This window comes from Rousettus aegyptiacus, unplaced genomic scaffold, assembly GCF_014176215.1.
Source record: "Rousettus aegyptiacus isolate mRouAeg1 unplaced genomic scaffold, mRouAeg1.p scaffold_m13_p_8, whole genome shotgun sequence".
Classification (NCBI taxonomy): domain Eukaryota; kingdom Metazoa; phylum Chordata; class Mammalia; order Chiroptera; family Pteropodidae; genus Rousettus; species Rousettus aegyptiacus.
In genome coordinates, this window is record NW_023416311.1 from 76,364,815 (window position 1) to 76,391,106 (window position 26,292).

The window sequence follows — 26,292 nt, forward strand, 5'->3', positions numbered from 1 at the left end:
CCTTACCACATCTTAGTTTGGATAAAAACAACATTTCAGTGCATCTTGCTTCCCTAAATGGGGCTACATGTTTTCGCTGGGCCAGAGCTAAGCAGAACTTGTTAGAAGATGCTTTCAAAAGCCTCTACTGGGAATGGACTCTCATTCCTAAAAGGTCTGGTGGCAACACTCTTTTTTTTTTTTTAATAAAAATCACCATATACATATATGCACATATATATACACATATATATGCACATATGTATATGTATGTGTGTGTATATATATATATATTCACCTATATGCATATATGTATATGGGCACTTTGAAATAATACACTCAATTCACATCAATTGTAAGCTCAAAGTGGAGACTTCTGAGAAATTTCTCACTTGCGGCAAATTCACAGGCTCCCCCAAGGCCTTGGGGTTATCTAGTGAATGTTCAGTCATCTGCGGTAGTTGGGTACAGAAGTTTGAGACACACTGGTCTCCTTGTGGTATGAACTTTGGTTCATTTTTCTCCATATCCTCATGGTGAATTCAGGACCAGCCACCGACAGCGTGCCCAGGGTTGCTTTGGCCCACCCTTCCATTGTCCTGTACTGTGCTATATGTCACTGCAGATCCTGGCATACGTGTATCCCTCAGTGTATCCACCGATTAATAAATTATTTGTTTTTTGGACTCAGGGCTCTTGTGCCTTAATATGTATACACATATACATATATATGTGTATATATATATATGAATGAGTACCTGAATGTGCACCATGTGTATACTGGAGCAAAGGAAGAAGAGATACACGTTAAATAGATAATTACACTCTCAGACGTGATAATTTCTGAACTAGAGGGCTATAGAAGCATTGAAGAGGAGACCAAAACTGCTCAGCTCATGTATTGTAAATTTCAAAAAAAAAAAAAGGTTGGTAAAATACTAAAGCAGTGCAATTTTGTGATAATGTAGGGGGAAGAATTCTCGGTGATTAAATCTTCCCAGTCATCTAGGGAGTTTTTCCACAAATCGAAATCTCAGACTTCCTCTCTGACTTTCACCTTGTCTCCAGTGAAAGCTTTCTCTGAACACCTTATTTTCAGGCATTATCTGAATTATTTGACTTATATCCTTATTCACAGTAAATCAATCTTTCCTTATTTCTTGTTCTCGTCCCTCTGTCCTTCATGATCTAGGGTTTCCTGTGACCCTGAGCCCTCTCCCATGACTTGTATAAGAGGACACCACAGTACTTCATTTTGCTATAAGAATTATTCCTTTAAACAACGGACATTAAAATAAGAAAAACAGAAAAAGCCAATCAGAGCCATATTGGTTATATTCTCTGATGGAAGAGCCAATGATTATTTTTTCCTATCAGTGAGAATTTTCTGGATGTCTTGGTAAGTGCCACAGGCACAATCATTTGGTGCTTCTAGGTACAAGGAGGAGAACTAGTTTAACTTTCCCTTTAGCAGACCTGAATATAAATAATTTTGATTGATTTTGTTTTTTCTTGCCTCTCTCTTTATATCCTGTTCACACTGGCAGAAAATTAATTTTCCCAGACTATGTAAGGATATATACCTGCTCAGACTCAGCCAGGGACCTGATAGCTCATTCCCTTCCTGTCTTCTCCCTCTGGGAATAAGGGGGATGCAGCTGCAGTTAAAATGGAGCAAACATCGTTTCCTTAGGCAAGCAGCTAGGCTGAAGGTGATTGCTAGGGTGTTGGAGATTTGGTCCCAGAAGAGCCCCATTTGTACTTTTCATTCTTCCAGAGTCCCCAGAAATGACTGCAAGAGGAATACAAAGGTATGAGCAAAACCCAGAGAGACTGGCCTCGTTGTATAGTGTGTGACCTTAGCCACACTGATCAGCTTAGACTCAGAGACCAGGTAAGTCACACAGACCAGTGCTCATCTGAGTTTGGTAATAGCTTAATAATGATCTAACATTCAAGAAAATCTCAGAAAGCCTGACTCTGGACACAGCAGCCATACACAGCCATGAACTTCGTACTCCAGGCATATGGTCAGAAGCACTGCTGACCATTTTATACATACTCATTGTTCCATACCTAACAGTTCTGGACACATTGACAGACCAGTCTAGACCATCCCAAAGAGAGTGACTGTCTCTGACCACATACTGCTTCCCATCTGTTCCTGGGAGACACCTGCAGTCCTGCTCTACAGCCTATACAGCTTTGAGTACATGGGGAGGTGGAGAGCTGTGATGGCCCCAAGTCATCTGTGAAAACATCTACCCTATAAAAGGTTGTGGTATATTTTTCCAAAGTGTATCTGAACTTAGTTTTCAAAATGATTATTATAGCTAATGAACATGCAAGTTTAGTGATAATACTAATATAGCTATCATGTGTTGAGTTCTTACTATTCAACAAATACTAAATTATATATATATATACCCACACTTACATATAATATATAATGTATGATTATGTGTGTTATATAATATATATATAATGTATCAATATATATATACTTATTGCATTCTTATAATAATACCATGAGATAGGTCTTATTATTATATTCATTTAATAGGTGAGAAGAGAGAGACAGTCAGGAGTTAAATATCTTGCTGAGTCAGGAAACAAACCTGTGCATTCGGACTTGAAAGTTACCATTCTTAACCACTATTTCCTACTAAATATGAGTTTTCAGATGTTGACATTGATAGATTGCGCATAGTAAGTGATTTTTCTATACAAATTTGTGTTGCTGAATGTTAATATTTTAATCTTATAAATTTTGTTTAGCATTTAACACATGCTACTCAAACCTAATCTAGTGCTTAAAGAGGATATGGTATTATGTATTTCTCGGTCTGTTATAAAATAGACTTTTGAATAAATCTGATTACTTTCTTCCAAATCTTCTAAAAATGTAAAAAGACCTTAATATTTTTTTTCTAATACCCAGTTGATGAAAAAACTTTCTTATTTAGCTCCCCAAAATATGAGTTGGGACTGGTGTGGCCTTATACTTTCAGATTCAAAGAAGCAATCTCACAGAAAGAGGGTGAAATCAGTGTGCTAATACATGTACATTATACATATATGTCTAGACATATACATACATTATAACATTATTTGTATAATTACTGGATGCTTGCTTATTAATTGATTGCAATGACAATTTTTAAAAACAAGTGCAACTTTACTGTGGGAAAATATAGAATTTTATAGGATAGAACATAAGTAATATTTGGGCTAACAAAACAATAGCAGAATCATCCTTTAACTCTTCTGGAGGCCTTTTGTTGTTCTGAAATTCCTTTTTGCTTATTTTCAAAGTATTCAAAATACCAAATGGTCTAAAAATCAAGAATTCTCCCTCCCTGAGTGTAGCAGTTAAGTAAAGAAGCTCTCCATGTGAAAACTGCATGTGTAAAAATTGGAGAACCTCTCTGCTGTCCCTTTTGCTTATAAGGCATAAAGATGAGCAAGTTTACCAATGCCTACGGAGAAGAGTAATCATATTGATAACAAATTGGCATGAATTATACAGACAGGTAAAAGACCTTTCTAAAATATCCTTGGTATCTAACACGGGGATCTGGCATTATCTCCTAAAGACAGAATGTTTGTATGTGACTTTATGTTTCTTCCATTATCCTAATTGCTTTAGAAAAGTGGTTCTTAGCCTTGGCTGCCCATTACTATTCACTGTGGAGCTTTAAGACATACATTTAACCAGAGCTTCTGATTTAATTGGTTAGGAATGTGGCCTGGGTCTCGAGATTTGGAAGACGCTTCTACATGCATTAAAAGTTTAAAACCGCTCACTGCGTTAGAGTAACTCTGCTGTTCTAACCACACCTCCGTCCCCAATCCCCACTCTCCCTGTCCCCAGCCATGCACGTTCCTTTCCTCCTTTTGTCCCAGCCACGAACACCTGAGAGAGATACATACTGCAAGCAGTTTGCTTTTAACCTGCGAGGTACTAATCGACATCAACTTGCCTAATAACCGTTTAGCTCTTAATATTGCTAGAAACATCAGGCCTACTGTAGAGCACAAGGTTTTTGGTATCTTAAGTCCAATTTCTGATTGTATTATAAACCAGCTTGAGTATTTGTAAATGATATTTTAGGGAGAAATTTCCAAAAAGAATGAAAAATTCTGATATTGACCTACCCTAGAGAAGCAAACGTATATTCCCTGGCATGTTAACAGAGTTCTGTGAAAATAGAATTTCATGGTCATAAAATTTTTGGCAAACAGTGGGTAAAAATAAAGGTAAACATTTTTTTCCCTATATAACTCCTGGAATACTTAATATGCTACTGTGTATTGTGACTCTTCAAAGATATTATATTATTCAACATCCACAAACTTATCGAGCCCTTTCTATATTAATCAGGGAAATAAATCTTTTACAGCATTAATTACTCTTCTTTCTACTGCTTTTCCCCCTTTTCCTCCTACCTGAAACCAGGAAAACTTTAAAAATCATGAAATTGTTATATTAAGGAACTGTGAGAACAGTACAGTACTAGGTGAATAAATAGGAAAAATGGAAGATTCATGCAGGGTATCAAATACTACAAGGCCAAATTTAGTACCAGATAATATGATAATATAATCAATGTGTGGTACTTAGATTAACTAGACTATTAACAGCAGATATCATCTACAAATGATTTGCTTCAAATATTCTTAGTGGTATTTGATAAAAACCTATAGATACTCTTATTGAGTTTAGAACTTCCATATAGTTTCAGAACTTTCATATAGAAAACTTTCATATAATTAGGAAACTAATTCTAGGATTTTTAATGGTGTCCTCAGAAGTTTCTAAGGTAGTAGTAGCAGTGTTGATAAATGTAGTACTTGTTTTATTATTTATTGCAGTGGATTAAAGTACCCCCCAAATTAGTGGCTTAGGGGAAATGCAAAATATTACAGCTAGTGTGGAAAACTAGTGTAGCAGTTCTTCAAGAAGTTAAATATAAATTACCATGTGGTCCAGCAATTCTACTCCAAATTATATACTAACAAGAATTGAAAACAGAGACTGAAAATGATAGGTGCCAATGTTAATTGCATTATTATTCCCAATAGCCAAAAGGTGTAAACAACCCAGTGTTCACAGATGAATGGAGAAATGCAATCTGGTGTGTGTATAGATATGTATGGAGATTGTACACATATATATACATATATGTGTATATATACATACATATATATACATATATGTGTGTGTGTGTGTGTGTGTGTATATATATATATATATATATATATATAATCCCAACATAAAAAAGAACGAAGTCCTGATACATGCTACAACATAGATGAACCTTGAAAACTATGTGAAATAAAATAAGCCAGATACAAAAGGGGAAATATTATATGACTCTTATAAGAAATGTCTAAGGTGAATTCTAGAGACAAAAGTAGATTAGAGATTACCAGGGGCTGGGGAGAGGGTGAAATAGAGTTTAGGATTTGCAAAAGATTTTCAAATAGATTCTGATTATGGTCGCACAAAATTTCTGCGATTGACTTGTATACTTAAAGGTTAAAATGTTAAATTTTGTCATATAGATTTAACCATGATAAAAACATTTAAAAACAAAATAGTGGGCTAAAATAGCAACTTTTCATGTGTTCATGATCCTGAGAGTTAGGAAATCAGCCTACACTTCTTTGAGAAGTTCTGTTCTATGTAGTATCAGCTAGGGTTTCACATGAGTTCAGTTGTGGCTATGACTACAACATCCAAAATGGCTTCACTTTTATACCTGGAGAATAATACTGGCTGTCAGCAAAATCTCAGTCAGAAGCTTTGCTTCTCCCTCATTCAGGCCTCTTGACTTGGCCACTAGTTGGTTCTGGGTTCATATTTAAAGTCAATGCAAAATCATCTGAAAATCTGAACACACCTGTCAATTTTCTTAGGATTCAGAGAAGGTATTTGAAGAAAGTTGAAAGTGAGCAATTATTGCAGTGAATTGATGAAAACAAGGAAACTGAATCTCAGACACTAAAAGTAACCAAGGCTGAATTTTCACTCACACTGCATGCCTGTTAAAGTTTGCCAAGAGCTATGTTCTACCTCATCCTCATTTCAGGACCCTATTGACAGAGCAGCTACTCTGGGACATTGCATGTTGCTTTTAGAGAAGAAAAAGAGGAAGTGACAAGGCACAAAATAACTCTTAAAGCTTTTGTTCAGAAGTTACACATATCCTTTCCACACGCATTGTTGGCCAAAGAAAGTCACAGCTGAGTTCAGAGCGGTGGTTAATTCTATTATATAGCTGAAAGGAGAGAATCAGCTACTGCTAACCACCTTAATGTCCATTACAGCATATTTGACATAGTTTATCTTTTACCTAATATGATTTCTTCCTTTATAATATACGGAATGCTTCTCACATTCTTGAAAGTTAAACAAAAAGAGATATCATGCAAGGACACATAAATATTATTTGTCCAATCTACCATTATATATTTCTCAAGAAAAGCAGGAAGAAAAGCCGAAATGTCATTACAATTCATTTTTGCTAAAATAGGCCTATGTTATAGCAGGCCATACTGTGTGTGGCCTTAGATGGAAACAGATAATTTTACAGGAGCACCCAGAACAATGTGCTTCGAAACCCAAAATAGGTACTATACACAGTAAAAATGTTGAGGAATAAGTCTTCCTTTGTGATTTCAAGTAATGGACAGTTGTATGTAAGAAAAAAAATGTATAACGAATTATAAATGACCCTAATCCTCCCTTGAGGGAGAAAGTAGTGTGCATTTATCAGTGGGTATGGAGGCAAGTAGAGGACGTACAAAAAGAAAATCTCACCTTAAGGTCTGTAAAAGCATTCCCTGCTGTCTTCACCCTTGGCACCACAGCAATCAGGAGACATCTCTCACATAGAACAATCAGCACTGCATAGCCTTGGGTTTTAAAAAGAAAGAAAATAGCATTCTACATTCCCCTGAACATGTCAATTATCCCATCTTTGCTAAAGTATAACAAAATGAGAATCATATCTGGATTCAGTAGGGTAAAAACTCAATGAAGGATAGGAACACAAAAACAGTACTTGGGAAGGAGAGATGTTCTCAGCTCTCTAGGATGAGACTTGAAGTCAACCCTGACAAAACAGACCATGTTACCTATTCTGCAACTCTGTAAGTCCAAAAATGGCTTGTAGCATGTGCAGCTTCTCTCTTCTAAACATTCTGAGGCCAAGTCATTTTTCGAGCATGACTTTGGGACTTAGAGGTGAGTACAGATCAAGCCAAATAATAAATTTTCAATCAGTAAGTCAAAAGTATTTTATGCGCATTTATACTCACCTCTCTGTGTAAGAAAATTATAGCAAATCAATCCCAATGCAGCCACTCTTTGGGTTTTGTCTTGCTTTCTGTTGAAAATGTTTTGAATCCACCTTTGTCTCTTAAATCCAACCAGGTTTCTTAGTGAGCATCATCAGTACATGGTCTACACCTGAGAAGGCATAGATGGTATTGTGCAGGAGCTGCTGTTTTTATTGAGTTTAAAATGTTTCCAATCAGTACGTTGCAGCATATATAATTTTGCTAAAGACCATTTCCCACGAACTAAAACTCAGAGCAGTGAATGAAAGAATAAGGAGGGTAATTCACCAATTCTTTAAGATACGCTTGGATTTCACAAGACAAAACAAAAACATTTTAACCCGTAAAACCCCTTATACATTAAAACTAGATTTTCAACAGCAAAAATCTTAGTAAAGTCATTGTGACCCAACCTACAAGATAAGATTAAAAAGATACATTCAGAATGTTAATGAAATTCAAATTTAAAGTTTTATTTCTTCTATATTAAAGAGGTTTCTATTGATTCTTACCATGTGTCTATGAGGCTATGAGTTTTGCAGAGCAGTTGAAAACTACTAAATAGTTGAGGCAATTGATTTGAAATCAGAAAGCCAGGCTACAATGCAATCTCAGCAAGCACTCACAGTCCAACTTTCTGTCTACAGCTTTTTCCACTAAACTTAACTTCCATTCTCTCTGATACCTAATACCTGGTACTAATCTTGCTCCCTTTTTAATTCTCTGTGCACTTTGTTCAGGCAGTAAAGTCAGTCACATCGCAGGGGAGGTGGAAGACACGAGGAGATCACTACTCACTTTGCTCTACCTGATTTATTGAACATAGTTTTTAATTCACTGGACAAATGTCTTATGGTCTGCCAAATCCATTTTTGAGCACAAGACTCTGGTTTTATAATAGCCTCAAGATATGGAAGGCTAGGGAGAACAATACTAAAATGTCCTTAAATTTGCCAGTGATTTAGTCATTCAGTAAATATACTTTGAGTGCCTGCTGTAAGCATGTTGTACTCTTGGGAATAAGGGAATAAAACTATAGCACTGGGTTCAGAAGAGACAAAGATGCCCCTGATATTAACTGATAACTGCTAACTGTTAATTCACTATTAACCGATAACTGTTTATTCAACCATAAATATTCATTGACTATGATATGAAAGTCAATCAGGTAAACATGATCTTGGAGACTATACCCTGTAGTTAAAGCAGTCAATTAGAAGATGCCTCTCATGTTGCCTCTCACCAACCTTACCAGCTAATTAGTTTTTTAGAGAAATCCAAATTTAAAATAGAAATTATAACATGCTTTGTTAAAACATCTTTATGAACATATTTTGAGAAAAAATAGCCAGTCATGGAAGATCCCTTTCACATGAAGTTCAAGAACAGGCAAAACTTCCATGAAGATACAGATTCAAAAAATGGTTACTTTTCATGAGAAGACTGTTGATTAGAAAGCTTGCGAGGTCTTCCTGGGGTGATAGAAAGATTGTTGATTTTGATCTGAATGGTTGGCTCATGGGTGTATGAACATGTAAGAAGACATCTGCTATTAGGTTTTGTGCATCTTTGTGTGAAATATACCTTAATAAAATTATAGTGCCCAACCAAAACAAAAACAAAGAATGGGAGTTTTGATTTTCATAATGAGTATACTCCAAAATAAGCTATCCAATAATCACTAACAAAATTATACTGAGACTTTATACAGTTTGTAAAAATATTTTCTTTAAGAATGAATGAACTTACCATTCCTTTCTGTTGGTCTATGTGTCTGTTTTTATGCCACTATCATACTTTTTGATTACTATAACTTTGCAATATGTATTGAAATCACGAAGTGTGATGCCTTCCGCTTTGTTTTTTTTCAGGAATGCTTTGGCTATTCAGGGTCTTTTGTGGTTCTGTATGAATTTGAGGATTGTTTTTCTATTTATATAAAAATACCATTGGAATCTTGATAGAGGTTGCATTGAATCTCTAAATGGTTTTGTGTATATGGGCATTTTAACATATTCATTCTTCCCACGCATGAACACAGAGTATCTTTCATTTGTTCTTCTTCAGTTTCTTGCATCAATATCTTAATAGTTTGCAAGTGTACAGATCTTCTATCTCCTTGGTTAAGTTTATTCCTAAGTATTTTATTGTTTTCAATACTATTGTAAATGGGACTTTTTTCCCCCTAGATAATTCTTTGTTAGTATAGACATACAGCTGATTTTTTGTTGATTTTGCATCCTTCAAATTTATTGAATTTGTTAATTAGTTCTTATGGTTTTTCTGTGAAACATTTAGAATTTCCTAAATATAAGATCATGTCATCTGCAAACAAAGAGTTTTACATTTCTTTTCTGATTTGTATGCCTTTTTGTCTCTTTTTCTTACCTGAGTGTAATGGAATAGAATTGAGAGCCCTGAGATAAACTCATGCATATATAGTCGACTAATATTTGACAAGAAAGCCAAGAATATAAAATAGGAGAAGATAGTCTCTCCAATAAATGTTGTTAGATAAACTGGATATTCACATGCAAAACTGGATACCTATCTTATATCACTCATAAATGTTAACTCAAATGAATGAAAGATTTAAACCATAAAACTACTAGAAGAAAAAAGGAAAAAACCACCTTGAAATTGACCTTGGAAATATTTTTTTAGATATGACACAAAAAACATAAGCAATAATAGCAAAAATAAAAAAGGTTACTACATCAAACTAACAAGCTTCTACTAACAAGCTTCTGTATGGTAAAGTCAACAAGATGAAAAGGCAAGCTCTGGAATAGGAGAAAACATTTGCAAACTACATATTTATTTGACAATGGATTAATATTTGAAATATGTAAGGAATTCATAAGACTCAACAGAAATTTTTAAAAAAATGATCTGATTAAAAATGAGCAGAGGTACATAAAATCAGCAGGTACCTGAAAAGGTGCTCACTATTACTAATTAGGGAAATGCAAATCAAAACCAGAATGAGATATTCTCTCACATTTGTTAGAATGGTTATTATAAAGATAAGTGCTGATGAGGATGTGGAGAAATGGGAACACTGTACACTGTTGTATGAAAGTAAGTGGGTACACCCATTACAGAAAACACTATGGAGCCTCTTCAGATATTAAAAATGGAACCACCATGTGGCTCAGCAATCTCACTTCTGGATATAAAGTTGAAGGAAATGAAATCACTATCTTTAAGATATATCTGCACCCCCATATTCGGCCATAAACAAGAATAAAGTCTTGCCATTTGCAACAAAATAAACTTGGCATTATGCTAAATGAATAAGTCAGAAAAAAATATAATCTCACTTATATGTGGAATCTAAAAAAAACAAACTCATAGAAACAGAGTAGGTTGGTCATTGGTTGTCAGGGGTAGAGGGAGGGTGGCGGAAATGAGTACAGGTGATCAAATGGTATAAACTTCCAGTTATAAGGTAAACAAGTCCTGGGGATGTAATGTACAACATGATGACTATAGTTAACTATACCATATTGTATATTTGAAAGTTGCTACAGAATAGATCTTAAAAGTGCTCACCACACATACAAAAATTATAACTATATGAGGTGATGGATGTGTTAACTAATCTTATGTGGTAATCATTTTCCAGTATATACATATATATCAAGTCAGCACATTGTACATCATAAACTTATACGATGTTACAAGTCAATTACATCTTAATAAAACTGAAAATTTTAAAGAAAATGCATGAACTTATCCTATTAAGTATGTATATACTACCTTAACATAATGACTATTTATCTAGCTATAAAGTAACAACTTAGTTTTCTCTGAGTTTTTTTAGCCTACCTTAAAAAGGAGTATTTGTTTTATTTTGGTGAACACCAAACTCTTTCTGGCTGTCAGAATCGCTTGCTTATTGGAGTACTAGCCTCCCAAAAAACTCTAATTAGGCAGGAATATAAATAGGATGACATTTCCTATGCAAAGGAAATATTTAAAATTCTACCTGACTTCAAGGGTGTTTAATTCCTCTTTTTGTGCTTATCGTAAATGATAAGCTCAAATTAGTTGCCAAGATCTAAGATAGTGTTATTACAAATAAATTTTTTAAATATAATTTTTTTCTACAGAAATTTACATAAGAATCACTAATAATCAAATTGCGATTTTGAAAATGTTTTTATAAATTGTTTTATTTTCACAAAAACTCTGGACTGAGATGAACAAAACCACTTTCTTTAGTAACATTCTTGCTGATTATTGTGAAGGAATTATTGACCTCTACTATTCCTTTATTTAGGTTAGAGATCCAAGGTAAAATTCTTGGTTTAAAAAACCTGAGTAAACGCTTTTATAGTCTCCATAAGGATAATAACAGCACCAGTGGTTTATGTACCTTTAAAATACAGAAATAAATTATCTATCTATCTATCTATCTAGTTATGAATGATGATGATGATGATGGTGATGATGACATTGGATAACGAAATCCGGTAAGTTTCAGGTATACAATTCAACAATTCAACAGTAAGGCATTATTGCATTGCATTGGGCATTCACCACCCATAGATCTCTTTCTGTCACCATATATTTGACCCCTTTTACTCCATCTACCTATCCCACCCTCTGGTAACCACTAGTCTATTGTCAATGAATCTCTGTTTGTCCTATTTGTTTGTTGTTTTTAGGTTTATATTCCACATATAAGTGATATCATGTGGTTTTCAACTTTTTCTGTCTGGCTTATTTTGCTTAGAGTGATTATCTCAGAGTCCATCCATGTTGTTGCAAATGATAGTATTTTATCTCTTCTTTTTTAAAAAAATTTTTTATTTTATAGGCGAGGCAACCCTTGGTTGACCTCACAGATTGCAAGTACTTTGTCAGCTTACAGTCCTTTATTTTTTTATTTTTTATGCTTCAGCACCTGGTCTTCCTGAATGATCTCCCATCCAGGTACTAACCAGGCCTGACCCTGCCTAGTTTCTGATAAGTCAGGATCAGGCTTATTCAGGGTAGCATGGCTGTAGACTCATCTCTTCTTATGGCTGACTAATATTGCATTGTATATATGTACCACAACTTCTTTATCCAATCATCTATTGTAGGACACTTCTGTTGCCTCCATGTCCTGGCCACTGTGAATAATGCTACTCTGAACATCGGTGTGCAAATATCTTTTCAGATATATGTTTTCAAGTCTGGGGAAAATACCTAGTATAGAGATTGCTGGATCATATAGTAGATCAATTCTTAGCTCTTTAAGGAACCTCTTTACTGTTTTCCATGGCGGCTATACCAATTTGCAGTCCCACCAGCAGTGTATGAGGGTTCCTTTTTCTCCACATCCTCTCCAACACTTGTTATTACTTGTCCTGTTGATAACAGCTATTTTAACAAGTGTGGTTTTGATTTGCATTTCTTTGATGATTAGTGATGTTGCTCTTATATCTGTTGGGCATCTGTGTATCTTTGAAAAAATGTCAGGTTTTTTATTCATTTTTAAGTCAGATTATTAGTTTTTGGGCTACAAAGTTGTATGAGTTTCTTATATATTTTGGATATTAGTCTCCTATTAGATATATGGTTTGCAGATATTTTCTCCCATTCCATGAGTTGCATTTTCACTGTTGATCGTTTCCTTTGATGTGCAGAAGATTTTTAGTTTGATGTAGTTCGATTTGTCTGTCTTGCTTTTGTTGTTTGTGCTTTCAATGTTATAGCCAAGAAATTATTATGAAACCCAATGTCACAAAGTTTTTTCCCAATGTTTTCTCATAGGATTTGTATAGTTCCAGGTGTTATGTTTATTCTATAATCCATTTTTAGTTGACTTTTTTATGTGGTGTAAGATAGGATCTAATTTCATTCTTTTGCACACAGAGATCCAATTTTTCCATCACCACTTATGGAAGAGACTATTCTTTGCCCATTGTGTGTTCTTTGAACCCTTGTTGAAGATTGAATAACTATATATGCATGAGTTTATTTCCAGGCTTATTATTCTTTTTCATTGAGCTATATGTCTGTCTTTGTGCCGTTACCATACTGTTTTGTTTACTGTAGGTTTGTAGTGTATTTTAAGATCAGAAAGTGTGATGCTTTCAGTTTTGTTCTTTCTCTCAAGATTACTTTGGCTATTCTGGGTCTTTAGTAGTTTTATATGAATTTCAGGATTTTGTTTCTACTATAAAAATATGTCATTATAATTTCATTAGAGATTGCATTGACCTGAATCTTATAGATGGCTTTGAGTAGTATGGGAATTTTTTTCTTTAGTTAATTTATTCTATATATTTTATACTTTCAGGGAGCTTTTAACTCCCCCTTACAATTGATAAATACATTTCACAATTTAGTACAAAATGAGCATTTAGGCATATAGAAGAGATAAAGCCAATATTTTCAACATATGAGAAAAATCCCTATCCAACTCTTCACCACAAATATCCAGTTCATTTTGGTATTATTATTTTTAAATTTATTATGTTTACTTATTATTTCATACACTATTCAAATTATAGTACCAAGGAAAATTTATATTTTCTTTTCACAAATAAAACAAACAGAAAGATGCCAAGTGAAATAGAACATCAATTTCAGAATATGTTTTTTTATATGTGATATTTCAAATTCTAGTTATGCATTTTTATTTTAAAATGTCAACTGAAAGCAAAGTGACCCTTATTCAGGCATTGTGACTCTGGGTGTGTTCTGACCAGAACCAGACCAACAGCCTGACTAGCTTCAAGGTTTTCCTTTCTTCCTTTTAAAGTTCACCTTTGACTTGCAAGCAACGATGAATAAGATCAGAATTTGAAATATGTCTTAATGGCAGTTTTTTGTTTCATGGTAGTTTTTAGAAAGGATACAGGACAGTCAGCAACAGAACATGCTTTACACAACAGAACAATGCTTCCCCCTTTTAAATGAGAATAAAATTACATTAATATACTTGGTCTGTCAGAAAAGTAATAAAGAAACATTGGACTTGAATTAAACTTTAAACTTTCAATGGAACTCACAGATAAATACAAAATATTTCACCCAACAGTGGCAGAACACATATTCTCAAGTGCACAAAAAACATTCTCCAGAATAGAAAATAGATTCTGTTCTGCATTCTCTGAAACCTGGGACCAAGGTTGGACCCTGGAAATGCAGGCCAGGGAGAAAGCGGAAGTATGAGTAAAAATACTGCAAAGGTTTCCTACCATTTTCAAGTTACCTTATTCTTGATTCAGCATTTGTTCATTTGCTCTAAACCTTTGACTATTTTTTGGAGTTCGAACAAAGTTTATTCTGTTTTTACTCCCTTTTTATTTTTAATGTTTAGGTCAAGTAATGAACCCTTAGAACGATCCAATCTGCCATTTTGACTGACATTATTCCTCTTTCCCTTTTCTTAATCTTGCATCCATATTGCATTTTTGTTTGTTTGCTTATTATTTAATTTCCAAGTTAGAGCTGTTTCATTCTATCTAATGATCTTTGCTTTTCTATTTATATTTAAAAGTGAAAAAATAAAAAGCTTATTGGAAACACTATGCACCTGGTAGGGCTTGCCATATGCAGGCCTCAGTGTTTTAGTGTTTTTTCTTTGGATCATTATACTAGATGCTTCTTGAAGTATCTTTAGTTCTTTCATTCTTGTCTATCAGTTCACAAGAGGCATCTTTTCTAATCTCAGAGGGTAAGCCTGGCTGTGTTAATTTTGTGGAACATGTAAAAGAAGGGTGTTGAAGGATTTCAACATTCACTAAGCAATGCTTACTAAAATCCTTTTGCACCTGAGGTACACCTGGGGCCTCCCATTTCAAAGTCTTGTTTTCTTAGTGGAGATTGGGTGCTTCAGTTACTAGATCAAGGAATCTAGTCATTCCTCCATATGTTAGCCCAGTCTTTACCCTCATTTTCAAAAGAATAATGTGAATCATTTAGGAGTTTCTCACTGCTAGCTAAACACTCAGATTTCTTACGTCTGTTGTCAGTTATTACCATCTATCTGCTTTCCCCTGAAAGTTTTTGCTGTGGTTTATCTTTCATTTTTTCTGTTTTTGTGGACTTATTTCTTTAAAATTACTGTTCTTCATAATAATTATTTTAGTGGTATTTATTAGTGTAGAATGGCTAGATGTGTTTTTAAACCACCATCTTTACTTTAGAGTCTGCAGGATTTCTCATTAATCCCCTTTTCTCTATTTCTTAATCACATTGTTAGTTTCTAGGATTTCTGCTTTAGAAAAGTAGAGGTGATTCCTAGAATAAAAGGTAGAAATAAATATGACAAAGTGCCTAGAGGGATTGTCTATCTTATAAAAGATAGTCTTGCTAGATATCTTGAATGTCATTGTGTAATTTCATTTTAAAATAATGTTTTAATTAATTATACCTTAAACCTTTTGTTGAATGTAATTTAGAGGTCAAAGATTAGACCAGGTCCTAAATACAAGAAACATTTGGCTTAGCATTTAATGACTTCTAAAGGAGAAGCATGTCAGACATCTTATCCAATGGAAGTTTAGTTGATTCTTCGTAAATGACATTTTATCAATGCATTCCTTCCTTTTCATCCTCACATTGTATTGATTATGAGCTCAGTGTTTAGTTTTGTTTTATGTATGCATTAATCCATTGCTCTATGTAAGTCTATCAAGTTAACTTGTAGGAAGAAACATTTAAAGGCAAGGGTCTATTTGATTTGCTGAGTTATATTCCAACTATATCATCATTATACCCCTTAATTTATACAATTATATAAAGTTACCTTTTACCTGATGGTCAAAATTGTAAGGTTATTTTATTTTACTCTTACTCTTTTTTTAACTATTACTCTTGTAGTAAGTTTGAAAATTCCTTTAAAAATTGGCATTCTTTTTATGGTTGCTTTAAGGAATATATTTTTTTTTCTTTTTAAGGTTAGGTCTAAAAATAAATGTATTTAAAAGATCAATGAAATGGAAATTTTGGGTAACTCATTCAAGCAAAAAGTAATTGAATCTTTGAGTTGTTACCCTTGGTGAAAAATATGAAAACTAATAAAATTAAATGTGTGCTGCTAAAACAAATGAAAAGTAAAACATCAAACACATAAGGAAGACCAAAATCAGTAAAATAAATAGGCTGTAAAAATGTTGTAAAACTATAAATACCACAATCTCAAGTAGCAATGATACTTACAATAAAACTGTGGAGTTATACTGTAGTGAAGTAGAAAAGGGAGGTTTAAAAATGCAATTGTGTCTTGTAGCAAACCAAAGACAGAAACTTAGCTAAGACTTTTCAACGTCAACTGTTAGGGTTCTGAAAAACTATCAGTGATGCCTCCTGTTTAATTCAGGACTTTATATTTTAAGCTTTCCATTTGTCCAAAATCTTCTTTAGTCTTAGAGCTATAGTTTTTCCTTTTCCTCCTGTTAACTTACTCTTCAATTTTGCTTTGATATTTTTACTTCCCACTTTGGCGTGCTGATCCTGACAGAAGCTACTTCTTAGCTGAGTCTCTATAACTGGTTTCTCATTCATCTGATCAGGAAAGCCCTATTGGGCTTTGACCCTATAAAATTATAATCAAGAGCCTAAGAATAAAGTGTATGTCAAGAGGTCAGATTCTTCAAGATGGGAAAGTCGATGTTGGATAATGGAGACTTGATGGGGAAGGTAGTTTTCTCATGTCAACCCAATTTCAAGTCTAACCTTCAAAGTTGATATGATGAGCTTGAGAATCGTAAGGTCAGCATCAATATCTCAAATATTCGGAATGGGCGGAGAAGGATATATTTAGATAGGACACTGGCAGTGATGAATTCACGGTCACGTCATTTTAAGGAGGTGTCAGAATCAAGGTTTCTGGACAGTCCATTCAGATTGATATAAGGATCAGCTTCCAACTGCAAAGATATAAATAAAAGAAATCAGCTTCTAAGAACTATGTCAGTTAGTGTTAAGAGTTAGACCATCATTTTCTAAATGTAATATACTAGCAAAGAATTCTCATAATTAAGTCTAAATATGGTGGTGAAGAGAGTGTTAACACAGAAGATTTATTGTCTCTGACCCTCCTAACACTCTATATAATATTAATCTCTACTTTTTTATTTGAAAAACTATTCAATCCAGATATAACTGAAACACAATTGAAATCAATTTTCATATTGAAAGATATATATCACAATGACTACATATTTAATATTTTAATTTAGAATAATTTAAATTTTATTCAGGTTTTTAAATTTTGTTTTGGTAACCTGTGTGTATATTTGTAGGAATTTGTCCATTTCACCAAAATTTTCAAATTTTTTAATAAAATTATTCATTATCTTTATTTGATCTTTTAATGTTGGTATATTCTGTGGTAATGTACCTTTTTTCATTTTATATAAGTATAACTAGTGAGCCTCTTTTATATCCCATGTAGTTTCTTGTTGTTAATGGGATTACATAGTCCATTTACATTTAAAATATGTTTTGGAAAGATTAGAATGGTAGCATTTTGGACTAGAAGATTCTGAAAAGAAAATATGTATTTGAGAAAGAAAATAATTCCTTTAGGAGAAATAACTGAAGATGAATTCTATTATTGTGAAATACAGGTAATCTTTAAAGAAAAAATGTTAGAAAAAATACATCTATATTTTTTTTCCAAATATTTCTTTCAGAAACTTTAGAGCAAAGAAATGTAAACTATTTAAGCTCCAAGGTTACCAGAAATGACATGAGACCTCATTTCAAAATATTCTTTTTCCTTTTCACAGAAAATCATTGTAGTCTTTAAGATAGATTTTGCCTTTGGAAAACTAAAAGTCTAATTATGTTAAACTCAGATGCCTTCCTTATCAAAAATAGCAGTATCTAATATGTGTTAGGAGTGCAAAGCTTTAGTGCATAGTAATATTAACTCATGAATTCCCAGACTCATTTCCTAGTCAAAAACTTAGCTATAAACTTCAGAAAGTCCCTCCTTAATCACCTCATATTATCTTTTTTTTCACTTTTCCATCATTTCTCCTGCTTCACAACAGATATGCATGTGCATGCACACACACACACACACACATTCACACAAATGCACAGACATACTATGCCTTCCCCTCCCCCATTTTTGACTACAAACATTCTTCAAAATTCAGTGGAAGGATCTGTGTCTCTGATCAACCATTTTCTGTTGCCTTGCTACCTATTTTCATGACAGCACTATTTACAATCGCCAAGATATGAAAGCAGCCTAAATGCCTATCAACAGACAATTGGCTAAAGTTATGGTTCATACATACAATGGAATATTACTCAGTCATTAAAAAAAAAATCCTACCATTTGCAATGACATGGATAGACCTAGAGGTTATTATGCTGAGTGAAATAGACAGAGAAAGATAAATACCATATGATTTCACTTATATGCAGAATCTAAGGAAAAATAAGAACAAATTGATTGAAAATAGACTCACGAAGATGGAGGACAATCTAGTGATGGCCAGAGGGGATGGGCATTGAGGGGCTGGGATGATGGAGTGAAGGGTTAAAGCAGTACAAATTAGTAGTTGATACATGGTCATAGGGATGGGGAGCATGGCAAAGGGAATACAGTCAATAGTAATCTAATGAATATGTATAGAGCCAGAGAGAAGATGAAGTAATCAGGGTATCGTTTTATAAACTATATAAATGTCTAATCAATGTATTGTATAGTTGAAACTAATAATAAAATATTTAAAAAAAAAAACACCTTATGGCTGATCTTCTTATTTCAATGGCATTATGGGAACTAATTCTAGTTCCCATAGAAAACTAGTACGGTTTACTTGATATTTGCTCTTAAATTCCAAATTATTATTTTGTTATATCTTATTCATGTCCCTAAAAAATTCAGTTTTGCCCTGAATAAACTTACGAATGGTTCAAGGAGGTCTTCCAGAATGCTTAATAATTTCATCTTATATAATGTAATATCATTTATCCTAAATCTATATATTTTTCATTACATTTCACTTGATGTCCTTATTACGGAATAAAACAAACCACTGAATATGACATTCTAAGAGTGAGAGATGTATTATAAAAGCTTTTCTTTGTGTGTGTCACCAAGCTCTTTCTTGCTTTTGTTAGAATCAGAATAAGAGTGGGGTTTTCATAACCTGTTAGTGTTGTTCACCTTCAGAAATAATATCTCCTTTTCACTGAATCTATAGGCAGAATTTCAGTGCCTTATAATAAGGTAGAGTTATATTAAACTATCTAACTGGAAATTACAAAAGAAACAGTATGAGCTTTACTTGCTTGTTTTACTCTGTAAGAAGCAACTAAATTTCAGCATCTATTATTGTCTAAGACATATCACAAGGACTAAAATCTAATGCTTCCATGAATGAGTCAACATCATATATGTTTTAATATATATCATACATCATTTTAGACTTGGAATAAATTTAATTGTAGATTTTCTTTCCAAGACAAAATTTAGCAACAATGCAATTGATCTCTTTTGAATAAGAACAAAAATGATCATCACTCTGATCTATTTGATCCTTAAGTCAGAAAAAAATGATTTTTATTTTATATCTAATGATAAAAACAAAATTTTATTGGCATACCCCTCATTCCTTTCTAGTCTTCTCTTTTTGTCACTCTTACCTATGTTCATTATTGAGGCCTAGCCAGAGACCTATGGTTGTAAACTTTGAAACAAGTCGAAAAAGGTCTAGAAACTTCCTAGGTGAAGAATTTTGATGAAGAGGAAATTGGGGACTTGCAATAGCATCCCCTACACTTTGAGAACTGAACTCTCTCACAGGTGTCTTGAAAAGAGGGTTGAGGCCAGTAGCATTCATTAGTTTTCTGATAGCGGTTGCTCCCAACTTTTCTCTTACTTACAGGACCTTGATATTTATAGAAATGCAATGTGTTTAACCACAGAAGAAGACTCATGATGTGGTATGTTTAGTTAATCTCAATTGACTTTTGCATTCCCCAACCCCTTTTGCAGCAAGTCTTCTGAATAGTAATTACTCACTTGAATACTTTTTTTCCTTTTGTACCTAGCACTGCTCTGGCCTGTGTTGCCATGTTCCCAGGAGTCTTCTGATTCTGACTTCCTAATCACGGGGTCACACCTCAGGTGGGTTTTCCTAAACTCTGTAAACAGTAGTATCTTCACATATCCCCAGTTTCCTGATTGTGCTACTTCATAGCCTTGGTGTGTAAATTCAGTTAAATAGTTCTAGGAATCAGTTGGATCCAGATTAAAACTCATTCCTCAAGTCTTTCCAGTGATTTTGTCCCATAAAGGATATAAGTCCCCATATTAAATCCTTTTCTTCTTAAAATACCTAGAAAGTCTTCTATTTTCTACACTGAGCTTGACGGATATAGCCTTACACTTGTTTTTGCAGATAGGGTTGGCCCTATGACACAGTAGTTTCCAAGGTTATTGGAAGTTTATTGGATGCCTCCTAGTAAACATTGTTTTCTGATTAGACGTACGGGTATGAAAAGAAGTAGCTTGTCCTGTCTAGCTCCTTCCCCTCCTCCTCTTCCCTTTGCCCTTCGTTGTGCCTTAAGTGTTGTAGCAGCTATTTTGTGATCATGTGATGATGAGATGGATGAGGACCAAAGGCTACTATGTTAGGGATAGTAGAAAAGGGGAGAAAAAGGCTGGGTCCTTGATGTTGTCATTACACTAATGAAGAAGATCTGGACTGCCTGCTGGATTGGGGCATGCTTAGGTTTCCTACATACTGACAAAAATAACTTTTAATTTATAAAATCAAATTACCTACTGATTCCCTCATGGTGACAGATCAAAAGTAAAGAAAGTCTAAACTTCCCTAATGAAACAGCTGCTGTCACTGCTCCACCTGTGTTCCTCAGACTTTGCTATTTCAGTGTGCTCCAGCCAACCTTGCATGGCTAGAGGCTTGAGGACTTTTCGTGGAAGTATAGAAGGTCTCCTGTCCACTCTTAGAGGAAGAAGAAGGTACCAAGAGCATCCCAAATGGTGACTCTCAGATATTTCTGTATAAATATACAAATATTACAATCCCTTAGGCAAGAAAATTCTGAAGCATGTGTTTTCCACAGTTCCCAAGACTTTCCAACTATATTAGGCAGTTTAATATGCTCATACTTCATAGGTTGTCTCCTATACCTCATAGGTATAGGTTGTACTTCCTAAATTAAATAATTGCACTTGATTTCTTGTCTAAGTATATGCTTCTTAGGGAATCCAAGATGAGATCGCTAACTTGAAATCAAATTAGCTATATCAGACCCCACAGATAAAAGAATCTTCTGCTTCAAGCAAAGGTCAGTACACAGAGCCCTGTAGAAGTCATCTGTGATTTAATCTCTGACTACAGCTTTTCAAAACTGATCCCTTTTATTTCCATCGATTATTTTAGCTGTGACTGTATATTGACCATTATATTAGTCCTGATGGTCACAATGATGCCAACTTTATCACCGGCTGCCAATGATTCAGTGTACGATTAGTCCACTGACCTGTTTCTACTACTACTTACAAAAACAATTTTAATTCAGTTCATCAATGGAGGACGAATTCAGTAAATTCAATGGAATGGAATGCTCATATCCAGCAAAAAAAAAAAAAAAAAAAAAAAAAGAGGTCGTCAGTATGTATTGAGATATTACTAGCAATATGCATGCTGCCTTTAAGTGAAATGGAACTGAATTCTCCGTAATCAAGAATATGCTATTTCCATGAGCTCAAACCATAGGAATTTTTATGTTTCTGTGTGGATAAGATGGGTAGATTTTATTGTGGAGTTAAAAAATCCCTGTTGTCATGAGTATACTTTGCTTCTTTGTTTGCTAAAGTCCTTGAAATTCTTTTGCTGAGAAAGGTTTATTAAGCAACAGTGTAACCAAATTAAGATATAGCACATCCTCAAATAACATGGCTTTGTTCTATGTCATTTTGTTTTAACATTGATGAGAAAAAAATTCCCAGCCAGGGCCATTGTCTATGTGGAGTTTGCATGTTCTCCCCATGTCTGCATGGATTTCCTCCAGGCAGCCTGGTTATCTTTCACATCTCAAAGATGTGAATGTTGGGTTAATTGGCATGTGTTCATTTCCCTAGTGTGAGTGACTGTGTGTGTGAGTGCTCCCTGTGATGGAAAGGCATGTGGTCCAGGGTCGGTCCCACCTTGCACCAGACAGGCTCTGGCACCTGTGACCCTGAACTGGAAAAAGCAGATTGGAAAAGAAATATCTTACTTGTTTTAATTAATCTTTCTTTAATGTATATATATTTCATGTTTTTTACAATGTTTAATGTTAGAAATGTTTGGGTCTTTATGAAGAAGTTTGGTGTGATGTCTTTGTGACCAGAAATATGCCATAGGAACTTAACTATTGTTTATAGCAATTAGCCTATAGTAAAATTGGTTTTGTTATGCATCATTTTTGTTTAGGTCACAGTTTCCAAGAGCCTATGAATGATGTTAAGTGAGAACCTACTGTATTCGTTACCAAGGACAAACAAATAATGAGCTAGCCAGTGCATCTTTGAAGATGTGCTCATTTAAAATATAACTACCCATTGTTCCCTTTCATATAGAAATGACCTTATTGAGGATACATATTACTAAGAGAGAGGAAGAAGAAAAAGGCTAGTGAATAATATATCATTCAGGTCAATTATTATGTATCACAGCACACCTCAGGGAGACCATGGGGCCCAGATGTCCTGTGCAGAGAGGAAGATGAGGAGATATGGGTCAAGCAAAAGTTGCTATCTACTGAACAACTCTGTCAAAGGTCTACCCTTTGTATTAGATACATGAAAATTAAAAATAAGTGAATAAGAAAACATAATAAACTGGAGGTAAACTGTCTTAATGCCCATTTTCTCTTCAGAGCAGTCATCAAGTAAATAAGCATAAAACATTTTGCTTTCACAATAAAAGTTATTTTGACAGAAAGGCTTCAAGTGAAAGTAAATTTAAAATTTCAATTTAGAGGAGAGAAATGCAGAAAGTGGTTATTTTGTGTTGGTGGAAGCTGTTTTCCATACAACTGAGTTCCCTTGCATGAATCTCTTTTTGAAACACAGCCAATGGAACTAGTTAGCTTATTTCAGAGAGCTTTTTTTTTTCCCCCCACAAAACAATTATATGTTAGTGAGTTTTATTTCATAACAAATATGTTTGATTTTCTACTAGGAAAATTTATAAGAAACTCTTATTCTGTTAGAGGGAGAAAGGCATTAAAAGTTTTGGGAATAATTTTCCAGGGAGAAATTGTCTTTCAACTAACTATTCATCGAGTAGTGCCAAGAATGTCTTCTATACAACTTATTGCAAGAATGTTTATAAACTAAAAGGAGTTTGCCAAATTGCAAGTTTATTGAGAATAAAGACCATAATTTAAGTCATCTGAAGATTCCCACTGCCCATAATAATACTTTGTAATCATTAGGCTATGCATAAATATTTATTGAATAAATGAATGCTAGATAAGTTTCAGCTTCTGTGTCAGCGACTTCATAATCTAGTTGAATTAGGGTGGCATACTGCTATAAACTGGCCAAAATCACTATGTGTATGTACAACCAGTGGGTTATTTTTGGTAGCTATTGATAGCTGTCAACAGTTTGAAATAAGTGAAGGTAATTCCCAAGTTATAATGAAGGCATTTCTCAGGACAAATAGGTCACAGACACCAATATGTATTATCAATCAAGAATATAATCTATTTTTTAAAATATGTCAGCATTAATATAAAAAAATAATTGGCACAGAAGATTCTCTTAAGGCAAGTGTGACAGTATGTCATTGTTAGATCAGGCTCACCCTAAGAAACCTCTGAATCAGTAGTTAAAAAGAAATATTTAAGAATCAAGCCTGGAATGTCATGCTCAAAGGTATAGGTGAAGGGTATGGGTTCGGTGTTCATGCAAGGTCTGGGATTTTCTGTAAAGATTTCTGCTAATCTGCACATTTTAAGAAGCATCAGTGAGATCTCATCACTGACGACCACTTCATTAATTAATGGAATTTCTCCAGTGACATAGTAATTGTAACATGTTATGCTAGTGAGCAAACTTAGATGACAATGAAAAGAGATAACTAAAGTGTCCGTAGTAGCTGTTTTAGGAATGTAACTAGTTCATCTGCTGAGTTCCTGATGAGGGTAGATAAATGCTCCTAGAGAGTAGCTTCCACACACATATGTAATAACAGATAATCTGTATTAATGTACTTTAATACAACATCATATCATGTATGACATTAGTGCAAATCAATAAAAATAGCAAACACATACTGAATGCTTCCTTGGTGTGGAGGAGTTCTACACACTTCACATGAGTCATCTCAAATAATCCCACAGAAATACTCTATTATTTTATTTTCTAAGAGTAAACGGAGGCTCTGAAAAGTTAGACCGTTGCTCAGATAAGAAGCTGGCAAATGGTAGTTTAGGATTTAAACATAGGCAGTTAGCTGTAAAGCCCACACCTTTAGCTACAAAGCAGTATACTGACTCTCAAATGACTGAATACAGAATAATAAAACTAAGGGCTAAATGGTACATAATACTAGGACTCAGTTGAGAATGTCTAACCTGATCATACATGCAAAAGAACTGGATAGGAGTGTTCTTTCTCCTGGACTCAAGATTTATTCAACAGGGAAATAGAGTCAGTTATGGATTAACTGAGATTACTATGTAGTTGATCCTCTGTTATGAACCTGTTTTCCTTCCTGTACCATTTATCTAAGTTCCCAATAGGACAGCAATCCACTTTACCCTATATTCAGGTTTGAGCTATAAACTCAGCTTCCCAAGGCCTATGTAGTTTAAAGGACATCTGGTCAAGTACCGTGATGTAAGCAACTTGAACCACTGCATTTATATTATAGTGATGAGTTTCAAGGGCTATGCATGTTTTTAGCAATGGTAGATCTGATTGGGTGAAGGAGACAGCTCAGCAGATCAAAACATCTTAATCTAAAATTAATTCTTCAGTGGAATAGTAAATTTAGCTCTGATCTGCCTGACGCCAAGGCAAAAATAATAATAATAATAATTGTATATATTTATTAATAGAACTCATTTAAGTAGATAGGGAATATTAAATTTTCTCTTATATCAATCAGTAAGAGAGATTTCTTAGCTGAATTCTTCAGAAAGGATATAAAACAGACAATCAACAACAAATTCAAAATTATTGTTATAAAATAAGTGGACATAATAATCACAGATCTGATTTTGTATTTCCCACGTCTATATTTTATGAGAAATTATCTTCTAGACTGCTTCTGGATTGTAGCTTAAATGAATTGCGATGTCTGCTTCATGGTTTCCATTACTTACACAACACCACAGTAAACTTGTAATACTTGTTTATTGTCTGAGAGAAACTGGACTATGAGCTCCTGAGGGTAGGACCTGGGTCTGCCTTTACTAGCTTTGTATCTTAGCACCAGAAGTTCAACAAATTATGTAGAATTAGAAAAAATAGTTTGGTGTTACATAAAAAATGTAATTTACAACTGAGTTGTTCTGGCAGATTTTGTGCAACCTTAGAATCTGAAAGTGGTAGAAGGAGTATAAACCTAAAAGCAACAAATGAACAGAACAAACGGAGACTTATGGACGTGGAAAATAGACTAGTGGTTATCAGAGGCGACGGGGAGAGGGGAGGTAGACAGGGTTAAAGGGGTCAAATATGGGGTGACAGAAAGAAATCTAACTATGGGCAGTGAACACACAATGCAACACACACACACACACACCTTACTGTTAAATTGTACACCTGAAACTTACTGGATTTCATTAACCAATGTCACTGTAATTTTTTTAAAAAAGGGAACTTTCAGAAATCTAGAACATCTTTATATACACATGAAAGAACTAAAGCCTAGAGGTGTCAACTGACTTGTCAAATGTGAAATTTTCCAGAAGTTATCAAAAGCTCTTCAAAGATTCTTATCTATCGATAACAAATGAGCTAGAAAA

At 34.2% G+C, this 26,292-nt stretch overlaps 1 protein-coding gene across 1 annotated transcript in view; it reads left to right on the forward strand.

Moving 5' to 3' along the window:
- Positions 1-26,292, forward strand: part of HTR1A (5-hydroxytryptamine receptor 1A) — a 400,825-nt gene that overhangs the window by 234,038 nt on the left and 140,495 nt on the right. Inside the window, exon 7 of the mRNA XM_036225644.1 lies at positions 20,350-20,425. The gene's annotated coding sequence lies outside the window, so the exon portion shown is untranslated. The remainder of the gene's footprint in view (positions 1-20,349; positions 20,426-26,292) is intronic.